Genomic DNA, 10,327 nt, shown 5'->3' with positions numbered 1-10,327 from the left:
AATAGGAAGGAATATGGTTGCTAAAACACTGCTCACAAACATCTATACAGGCTGAAAGAGACACAAGAAAACAAACAAGACTGACTCGGCAGGACATCGCGTCTTGGGCCTACTTAGTCTATCAGGCATAGACATCAGAGTCTAAGTAGTTCGGACTGGGGAAACGACACATGCTCGCTAGGATGTCGCATCCTATGCATACGTATCTCCTTTGGACGAAGGAGAATCAGAGCATTCGTAGCTCGGCTAACACGCACACCAAACACAACAGACACAGGAAATCGACTGCCAATCGCTGGGCTTACGTCGAACTCCACACAAAACGGCAAACGTGGAGCCCGAATGCCAATCACTGGACTTACATCAGCATCCGAACCAACAAACCCACACTAGAACCCGAATGCCACTCGATGGACTTACATCAGCTTCCAAGCACACAACAAGACAAAACAAAGACACAGGCGCCCGGAGAGATCTGCTCATCTCCTGCCTACGTACCTCATCTGGTATGAAGATCAGGGCGACGTAGTTCCCCTACGAAGGGACACAGGACTAGCCTAACCAGATAATAGAGGGAGACACAACTAGGGAGACTACGACTCGAGCCTAGATGTTATCATGCAAAATCATCCCTAAGTCAAGGTTTCTAGCTAACTTGCACAGGAAGCAAGCCTATCCTATTCAGCACAGGTAAACAGCAAACAGTCACAAACAGCACACACTATATGCACACAAGTGAGGCTCAAACAAGGGTGGGGGCTGCAAGAGCAAGCCAACTGTACAGGGTGAGTTTTAGCTCTTAACCTTGACATTGAGAGTCAAGGTGAAGCAGATGAAAGGTGAGTGAAGATAAGACTTCACAGCTCTTATCCCTGGCTAGGGAGAGCTATAGACAATGAAGTGTGGGTCCAGGAAGTGGGAACCCTTCTACACTTAAGACACTGACTCAATTGTACAACTGTACAAGATCTTGGGTTACTGTCCTCAATGCATCAACACAGTGGCGTGAGCAGAGGGACGACTCAACAGAATAGCGAGAGATAGATTGCATATCTCTTATATCCTCCAATTGCCTCATAGAGGTCTTTACCTGCTTGGGGACAAAAGTAAACAATCACAAACATTGCCTCTTAAGGAGGACTTCAGACAGGTGCCTGGCTAGGTAACAAGCCAGGTCTTCCAGACTACATGGAGACAAGAATGTTATACCTCAGTGCAAATTGCTTATCAAGCAAAGCAAAGCAATATTAGCAACTAATGTACCTGAAATCAATCAAATACAATCAGTATACCAATCACAGAACTAAACAACAAATGGTTCACAATTAACTATACACAGACAAACACAAGCCAATGCACCAAGGTGCAAGCCATTAAGGCTCAAACTCAAGTATCAAACCCTGCAAAACAAAGTAAAAATTAGCTATACACAAGTCACCAATCAACTCCAATGGAGGCACATCATCAAGCATAGGCCATTTGTGCTATTAACCTGAAACACAACTCAAAAGTGAGATCACAAACCACTAGTCCAAGACTAGGGTCAGAAGGAGATGAAAAATCCAAAACAGCAAGTGAAAAATGATCAAAACCAAGATAAATCAATTAAGAAGAGAATCCAATTGGCCTCACATCAAAACTATACACCAAATTCATTTCATGCACAATTCAAGTCAAACTAGGCAAGTATGAACCACATATGAGTAAACAGAATGATCACAATCAAACAAATACCAAAACAGCTCAATAAATTCCACAAAAATTCAAGTCTAAACAGAACACATTCAATGAGTTTCATATCAAACTTCATGCTATTTGGATAAGAGGAAGTAGGGAAATTAAATTCAACAAGTCAGGACATGCAAAAATCAATCCAAACTAGGTCACAAAGCATGTGTCAACTTCAAGCAAATGTAAAACAGTGAAAACAAATGAGAAATGAATGGGACCAAATCCAAAGTGACATTGAACATGTTAGGAATCACTCCACCAAATTTCATCTTCATATGATAAAGTATGAGAATTTTACAAGGCATGTAAGTTGATCACTCAAGAAAACCCTAAAAATGACTAAACAGCAAACAAAAATCCCAATCAAATAGGAAATGGTTCAACAAATCCTACAAAATATCATGGAAAAACTAGACATACAGATGGTATCTCATGCAAAAATTGGGAGCAAATGGAAAAGCACAAGCAGGGAAACAAAATTCATGAAGTTGACATAACATAGTGCGACACAAATTGTCACACTCAACTTGAGCACATCATATCTCTCTAACCAGGAACTCAAAATTAGAAAACTATACATCAAAATCACCAGGAAAGAGTCAAGAATATGCCTATAAATTTTCATGCATTTTGGAACAAACATCATCATTTTATGATCAATATGGCAAAACATATACACATAGCATACGTGATCAAAGGCATTAGGAAAAGTCAAAAATCCACCAGGCACAACTTTGACTATCATACCTAAAAAAACTAGAGAAAATTTGGAGATCAACACAAAAATCCCCATCCAATTTGGATCAAAAATGGATTTAATATGATTTTTAGAAGTTTTATGAAAGAATGAAATAATTATTTAACTAATTAAATGAATTAAGTGAATTAGCGTGGCATTTTTGTAATTAAGCTCAGCCAGGATCAAAACGTTGCGTCCAAGTAAATGGTGTGTCACCCTGTGATTCGCTTATGCGCGCGGGAAACATGAATTCAAACGCGAAACACAGGAAAATGGATCAAACGCGTGTTTTGAAGCGAAAATCAAGTGTTCTTCGCGTTCTTCATTGCCAGAAAATCAGTACGAGCAATTTTGCACGAAAATGCACAAATCATACACCGTTGGAACCGGCATTCAATCAGGATCACAAATATGGCCACGAAATTGTCCAGAAGTTATTATACAAGAAGATCTAATCAAGGATAGTTTTGGTACACAAACTTTAATTCAAGATTTCTCCATGGATATCCAACGAAAATGCACGATTCAAGCTTCATTCTACTCTATGTCAAAGGCACTACCTAAACCACATGGCAATTGCATGAATTGAAGGAATCGAAACTTTACCTCTTGGATATGCAGCTGTGAAATCCGCGCTTGTTAGGTCTCAATTGATGAAAACAGATGGTGTACAATGTTGTAGGAGGTTGATGCAAGGTGCAGCTCAGCTCAACAATGCTTGAGGAAGGTGAATTCGCCAACTGCCATGGAAGAGTAAGCTTGCAACAGTTGGTGATTATGCACGATTCTTGCTCCAATTGCTTCAAACAGCACTCCTAATACACCTGCAGATGAAGATTCAACCAAGAAAAGCCACGAGTGTTGATGAATTATTGATGAAATGATGAAAAATAGTGTATGTGAAATTGTGAGGAAATGAGAGAATTGTGAGATTTTTGCTTTTGGATCTGAAAGAATGATTGTGATTATCTGTTTCTGTTACAATTAAGACTTTATACCTCACACTAATCCACTTGTTAATCTCAATTAGGCAAATTAGAATGATCAGTACAAAATGCATTTTTATGATTTTGGCCAAAATGCCCTTTCTCTTATGCAGCCAATGTAACAGTGTGAAATCAGTTCAAGCAAGTTCTAAATGACATTTTGGATTTGTTGCAATTGGTCCCAAGTGCATATGGCTTGTATTTTTGAAAATCACTATTTCACACCAAAAATTCAAATTAGTCCACTTGAAAAATGACCTTTTTATGTGTTGATTTTGGATAAAATGTAATGATGCAATATGAAAGTTCATGTTAAATGTGGTTTGCTCAAAGAAAGATCACCCAAATTGGCCTTTCCATGTGAAAGTTATGGCACTTTGAATTGAGGCATTTTCTGAAAATGATTGGACCATATCTTGCCAACCACACATGAGAAATGAGTGTTCTTGGACTTTTTGGAAAGGTGAGATCAAGATCTTCAACTTTCATGTTGGACAAAATCCCATTTGAGGCTTGTATGATGAAGTAATTTTGAGGAGCAAAACTTTCCATTTTGGGCAGTTGAAATTACAGGTCACCTGCTATTTTTGGAAACTTTTTGTCTGACCTCCAATTCTTCAACCTTGGTCTTTGGTATGTCAAATGAGACTTGTATGGACATGAATGAAGCCTTTCAAACCATCTCACACCTTCAAATCCATAAAATCAGGCACAGTTGACCACAGTTGACCACAATTGACTTTCTAGGGTTTCAGCTGAAATTCAGCTTGACTGATGACTTCTGAGCATCCAATATTTGGCCAAACCACTTCAAAATGATCCTTAGACCATATGAACTTGATAAATCAACCCTAGGGCTTTGTCCCAATGGCAATGGCACAAGCTTGCTTGATTGACTGATTCTCCTGACCAATTTGACCTAATTTGTCAGCTGAACTTGCACTTGGGCAAATGGCTATGCAATGATATGCAATGGACCTTGTTATGCTAATGACCTAAAAATGAAAATGTATGCACAAAAGGTAGGGTGCAAATTTGAGGTGCTACAGCTGCCCCTTTTAGAAAGAGTAATCTTGAGGAAAGTCACAAGAGTAGCTTGAGTATCCATCTCGGTGCTACTAAAATGTATTAAGACTTGAAGAAGTTGTTTTGGTGGCCAGGAACAATGAAGGAAATTGTTGAGTTCATGTATGCTTATTTGACCTTTCAGAGGGTAAATATTGAGCATCAAAAGTCGTTGGGTTTGATGCAATCATTGTTTATCCCTAAGTGGAAATGTGAGAACATTCAATGGACTTTGTGTCTGGTTTGCCTTGGACAATGAAGAATTATGATACCATTTGGGTTATTGTTGATAGGTTGACTAAATCGGCTCACTTCATTCTGCTTCGACTTAACTATCCATTGGAGAAGCTGGTGGGTTTGTATATTGAGAAAATTGTCAGTTTGCATGGGATTCCATCCAGTATTGTATCTAACAGGGATATGAGGTTTACATCGAGGTTTTGGGAGAGTTTGCAGAAGTCTTTGGGTACGAAGCTACGTTTGAGTTATGATTATCACCCGTAGACAAATGGTTAGACATATAGGACTATTCAATCCTTAAACGAATTATTAAGGGCTTGTGTGATAGAATAAGAGGTGATTGGGATATCTTTTTACCATTGGTCGAGTTGACCTACAACAATAGTTTCCATTCGAGTATTGGAATGTCACTGTTTGAGGCGTTATATGGTATAAGGTGTAGGACACCTTTATGTTGGTATGAGTTGGGAGGGGTGATGTGATTGGACCTGAGATTGTCTAACATATCATATAGAAGATCAAAGTGATCCAAGAGAACACGAGGGCCTCATAGAGTCGTTAGAAGAACTATCATGATAAGCGAGTGAAAGCACTTGAGTTCCAAGAGTGAGATCACGTGTTTTTGAGAGTTAGTCTAGTAAATGGTGTTGGTCGAGCTTTGAAGTCTCGAAAGCGCACCCCGTGCTTCATTGGTATGTACCAAATTTTTCAAAGGATGTGAGGACTGGCTTATCGGATTGCATTACCATTGTCACTTTCTAATCTTCATGATGTGTTTCATGTGTCTCGGTCGAGGATATACATTCCTAATTCGTCTCATGGGATCCAAGTGGATGATGTGCAAATGAGATATTTGATTGTATAAGTGTCACCCATACAGATAGAGGGTCGGGAAGTGAAATTGTTTCGTGGTAAAGAGATTAACTTGGTGAAGGTAGCTTAGGGAGGACCAGCTGATGGAAACGTGACTGGGAGCTTTAGAGCCAGATGAGGCAGTCGTATCTGAATCTATTTACTTAAGGTAATTTTCGAGGGAGAAAATTCTTTAAGTGGAGGAAAGTTATAACACCTTAGTTTTTGAGTTATTATTTTAATTAATTTTATTTCTATTTTAATTTAGTTATTATGTGTGATGATTGAATTAATTTGGGTGATGAGGGTATGTGACTTCGAGATGAGTGTGTATGAGTAATTATAGATTGATAGAAGTGAGCTAGAATTAATAGGAATCGTTTTACTAATTAAAATAATTATATTTTATTTTAATTAATTAAATGAAAAATATAGAGTTTGGAGTTGAATTATGAATTATGAAAAATAAAGGGGAGGAAGGAGTGACAATGTTAGTAAGTGAGAGGTGAGTTTATAATTTTAACTAGATTACCCTGACTATATAAATTAGGAGATAATCTAGATCTATGGGAGAATTTCAAACAATACGTGAAAATAGAATTAGAGAGGAATATGCTAGAAGACTAAGAAGAGAGGAAAAGCTTAGAGTTTGAGGAAGAAGACTCATCAAACCAGAATTTTCATTGTTAGGATAACCAGATAAGGGGGGGAGAGCTATAAAGAGTATATGTATGAGAGATATAATTGAGGAGTTCTTAACCTCCAATAGGCCTTTTGGATTTTAATGAAATTTTGTTATGGATGATTGAGTTGTTGCCTGTGATGATGAATTCGTGATAAAATTCATATACCACGATGCATGATAATTTCTGTTTTGATATGTTATCATATAATCACCATTGTTGTTACTTTGAAGGTTTGGGGAATAACGTGATTTTATGAAAACCATCACCTAAATGTGTTGATTTGATGAAATTAGGTGTTCTCAATGAACATATAATTCTTGGTTAATGTTTTAGGATAGATTTTAGATGTTTGGATTGAGAATTTAGAGTTCTGCCTTGGACTCCATGTAGAAGACAAAACTTTGCAGATCTTAGGGTGTTGACGGGCGTCACAACCGTGACGGGTAACCTGTCTTGCTGCCCAGGCTTGCCTTTCAAGCCGACCGTCACCTGAGGGATGTTCTAGAGTTTTTGGGTCAGGTACGGGCGTCACTTATGTGACGGGTAACCCGTCAGGAGCCTGCAGTAGGCGTAAATACTTGTTTTGATGATATTAAATTGCATATTTCAATTTTTTTTTACTTTTGTGAATGTTTTGGGTACTATTATACTCTTTTACCCGTTGTTTTAAATGATGTTTAGCATAACTTAATGATTAAATAGGATTTAATCGTAATCTATGAAGTAATTGATGAATGATGGATATGTGCATACGTGATGGTGATGATGTGATGATTTATGTGATTTGTGATGATGATATGTTGTTGTACGAGCATGAATTATGTTGTTGAATTATGGGTATGTTGTTGTAAGATGTTAGTTCGGGAAAGGAACTATTGTCGTTGGGTTAATGCATGTTTTATTTATTGTTGGGAGGGGACTATAAACATTATGTTGTTATTGCATTAACGTGTTGTGACATGCATTCATTATGTCATTGTTGTTGATGAAAGAGGAAAGTTGTAATCCGAGTAGGGTGGATTAGTAGCTTGTCCTGAATCTGAGTAGGGTGGATTAGTGAACTTGATTCTTGAGTAAACTAATTGATGATGATATGGCACCACATGTATATGAGTCTAGTTGAAGTTGTGAGTCTTCTTACATAATTTAAACTATGAACATGGGATTGTTTTGTGTATGTTGATGGATTGGGTGTGAGAATGATGTTTTGTGATTGTTGTTGAATGTGTAGATGTTTGAAATCTACCTTGCAGTTTATACTGTTAATTTATTGATGTGAATTCTCACCGCATTTGCTTTGATGTTGTCCATCATGGATATCTTGCATATACCCATGAGTACAGTTGTTGTTGTGAGTGAGAAATAACTCTTGGAGTTATTTTCTTTGGATATTGTTTTTACTTAGTCGTTATGCTTTAATTCTGTAACACTCGGGGCAACGATGTTTCTTTAATTATGTTGTTATTTACCTACTTGTTTCGTTGGAGTTTAATAACTGTTATGTTGTGATGTTTTAAATTCGTTGAGATTTGGGATAGTGAAATCCTTTTTGAAACCAATTGTGAAAAATCAAGTCTTTATAGAACCCAATTTAAAGTTGATATGTTTTATTACTGCGATAGTATGATTCTGTTGTGATGATACCCTAAGTGAAGGTGAGCATGTGATGGCATGCGTTATATGTTGTTTATTTTCCACTACGTGTTTACAAAATGTCTATGTGTTATTGAAGGATTGTCGTTGGTGACACCTTAAATTATCGAGTAATCTTGTATTTATAAGTTTCGGGGTTTAAGGTGTTACATATATAAGCAAAGGTGAGCCTTCCTTCGGGAGAGTGAGGATCAGGGGCGATGTGAGGAACTCCTTGACCTTGGTGAAAACCTCATCACACTTGTAGGTACATTTGAACTTCTTCATTCTGCTTAGGGCGGCGAAGAAAAAGAAGGTTTTGTCACCTTCATGGGAGAGGAAGTGAGACAGGGCGACAAGGCATCTAGTAAGTTATTGTACTCCTCTTGTGATCGTGGGACTCCTCATGTCGATGACTATTTTACACTTGTCTGGATTAACTTCAAGGCCTTTCCTTGTCAGCATAATGCCTAAAATTTTCCCCGCTAAAACTCCAGAAGAACACTTGGCGGGATTTAAGTGCATATCATACCTTCTTACTGAACGTAGGATGCCCTATAGGTCGTCGGCGTGACTATGCTTTTCCTTTGTCTTAATAATCATGTCATTGACATATACCTCCAAATTTTGACCTATATGACGGGCAAAAACCGCGTCCATGAGTCGCTGGTATATGGCGCTAGCGTTCTTGAGGTTGAAGGGCATGACATCATAGTAGTAATTGTCATGGTTCAACATGAAGGCGGTTTTGGGAAACTAGGGGATGCATTCAGATCTGATTGTATCCCTTGTAGGCATCCATGAAACTTAATGTACGGTAGCCTAATGACCCATCAGTTAGACGACCGATGTTTGGAAGCGGATATGGATCCTTGGGACATGCAACATTTAGATCTTTGAACTTTACGCACATGCGCCTTTTATTATTGTCCTTCCATACCAGAACTACATTAGCAAGCCAGGTGAGGTATTTTGTTTCAGTGATGAATCCGATGTTGGATAGTTTTTCAACCTTTTCATCAATGACGACCCTCTCTTCCTTGCCTACCTTATGTTTCTTATGCGTCACTGGTTTGGCGGAGGGATGGATGGCAAGTCAATGTATTACAACTTTTGTGTTTATATTTGGCATGTATGAGGGGGCCCAGGCAAACGTGTTAACATTCTTTTTGAGTCGTTCGACTAGCTTCTGCTCCTTATTTATAGACAAGGAAATATCTATTTTCACGACTTGATGGGCATGAGAACCTATTCAAACTTCCTTTAAGTCTTACATGTGCGTGGGGCACTCTATTTCCACGCCTAGTCGGAGGTCAGAAACCTCGAAGTCAGTATTTAGAACTTTGGAAGGATTGACATCACCAAGTGCAAGCTCTTCTCTAGTTGTCTATAGGCTGCTTAGATAGCATTCGCGAGCCACTTGTTGATCTCTTCGGATGGTGGCCACTCTACCATCTATGAGCGGATATTTTAGGGTTAAATATCAGGTGGACACGACCACTTGTCGCATTATGCGAAAAACCGGCGGGAAACAAGAGCAACAGAGCCGCCACCGTGCGTTATTTATCCCGAAAGAGGGAAAGGAAACGCTCAGAGTAAACCTGGAAAAAGCATGGTCTCGCGACCAAAGAGAATGGGACCGGGAGTCGGTTATGCGAAGGGAAGGTATTAGCACCCCTACGCATCCGTCGTACCCGACGGGATCCACACACAAAAGGAAGGAAAATGGTTGCTAAAACACTGCTCAAACAAACATCTACACAGGCTGAAAGAGACACAAGAAAACAAACAAGACTGACTCGGCAGGACATCGCATCCTGGGCCTACTTAGTCTATCAGGCATAGACATCAGAGTCTAAGTAGTTCGGACTGGGGGAAAACATGCTCGCTAGGATGTCGCATCCTATGCATACGTATCTTCTTGGACGAAGAAGAATCAGAGCATTCGTAGCTCGGCTCACGCACACAAACAAAACCACACAAACACGGGAAAACATGGAACCCGAATGCCAATCGCTGGACTTACATCAGCTTCTGAACCAACACGCACCCACACTGGAAACCAGATGCCACTTGATGGACTTATACCAGACTCCAAGCACACAACAAGAGGATACGGAATGCCAATCGCTGGCCTTACATCCATCTCCTGACACACACAAGACAAAACAAAAAGGGCGCCCGGAGAGATCAGCTCATCTCCTGCCTACGTACCTCATCTGGTATGAGGATCAGGGTGACGTAGTTCCCCTACGAAGGGACACAGGACTAGCCTAACCAGATAACAGAGGGAGACACAACTAGGGAGACTAACTCGAGCCTAGATGTTATCATGCATAATCATTCCTAAGTCAAGGTTGCTATCTAACTTGCACAGGAAGCAAGCTAAACCTAAA

This window comes from Lathyrus oleraceus, chromosome 2 (assembly GCF_024323335.1).
Source record: "Lathyrus oleraceus cultivar Zhongwan6 chromosome 2, CAAS_Psat_ZW6_1.0, whole genome shotgun sequence".
In the NCBI taxonomy this organism is placed as follows: Eukaryota; Viridiplantae; Streptophyta; class Magnoliopsida; order Fabales; family Fabaceae; genus Lathyrus; species Lathyrus oleraceus.
This window is presented reverse-complemented; position numbering follows the sequence as displayed.